Source organism: Tenrec ecaudatus, unplaced genomic scaffold (genome assembly GCF_050624435.1).
Source record: "Tenrec ecaudatus isolate mTenEca1 unplaced genomic scaffold, mTenEca1.hap1 Scaffold_430, whole genome shotgun sequence".
In the NCBI taxonomy this organism is placed as follows: Eukaryota; Metazoa; Chordata; class Mammalia; order Afrosoricida; family Tenrecidae; genus Tenrec; species Tenrec ecaudatus.
The window spans coordinates 245,626-246,965 of record NW_027459335.1 but is presented as its reverse complement, the minus strand read 5'-3'; positions in this window follow the sequence as shown (position 1 = coordinate 246,965).

The window sequence follows — 1,340 nt, the reverse complement described above, 5'->3', positions numbered from 1 at the left end:
AAGAGGCAGGGAGCATTTCCATGCGTCCTATGATTAGGATCTCAGAGGGTGAGGGTGGAGTTGGTTGAGACCTGTCTTCAGGGCATTTCCCAGAAGGGCTTCCTGCAGTGGCTCTGCCTTCAGGAATGTCTGATGACCTTGAGGGCAGCAAAGTCCTAAACACACTCGGGCAGTGGTTCTCAACCTTCCTAATACAGGTCCTCTTGTTGTGGTGATGCCCCCCTCCCCCAACCATTAAATGATTTTCTTGCTACTTCATCACTGTAATTTTGCTACAGTTATGAATTGGGTGAGCCCTGTGAAAGGGTCATATGACTCCCAAAGGTGTCGCAACCCACAGGTTGAGAACCACTGCACTAAGGGTTCCCCTCCCAGACAGCCCTACCAGTGTCTGGTGTGCATAGTTCTGTGAGGTGAGAGAAATGGACTTAGTGTCTGCTTCTGGTGACAGTTGATGTGGGTGGGCTTTCTCCCTATGTCAAATCCCTCTCAAGCCATTTGTCACCACAACAGAGGGAGCCATGCACAAAAAAGCAAGAAGAGGATGCAGCACAGCAAAACAGCAAGCAGAACAAAGATTGAATAAGCACAATTCACTTCAATCATGAATCGGGTGCCCTTGAGATGTGAGGAAGACCCCAGTCTAGTGACATTAGATCAGGTTTAGGGATTGAGTGAAGCGACCCCTCTTGGCTCCCCTCAGCCCCTATTTTGCTTTCCCACTGACCCTGACCCTTGCATCGTGATTGGTCCTTATTCCAGCATGATGGTTGGTTTCATAACCACGGCATATGGGAATGTGTTAGTCGATAGGTTATACAGGCACAGCCTCTGGAATGGGTAAGTGAGGAGGCGATTTGGGCTCGCTCATGCAGACCTCTAGTTGTCCTTGACATGCCTGGTAGAATGGATCATGTGAAGTGATTTGAGATCGGCGTTGAGATCTGATAGGTCATGCAGACTTCTAGCTGTTCCTGGCAGTACCCTATTTTAAGGAAACAGAATGTTTGACGTTTAAGTCGTATTTGAGCTTAAATTTTGAGCAATAGGCTGTGGCTCACAGTGAGAGTCTATGTGGAGACCCTACATCCATTTTGAGGGGCCACAGATTCAGCCACCATTGAGTTCTTTCTTACTGCTGACTGGCAGTGGAAAGCTTGTCCCTCAGGCAGTGTGCTTGCATCCACTCCCCGGGCCACACTCAACGATATACGGTAGTGTGCATATCCCAATGAAGGTCCCGCTCATGCTCTCACAGGCCCTCCTGAAACGCCATGAATTGATCTGTCTTCAGTCACAATTTTGTGACAAAGTTGTTTGTTTTCTATGTCTTATTTAAG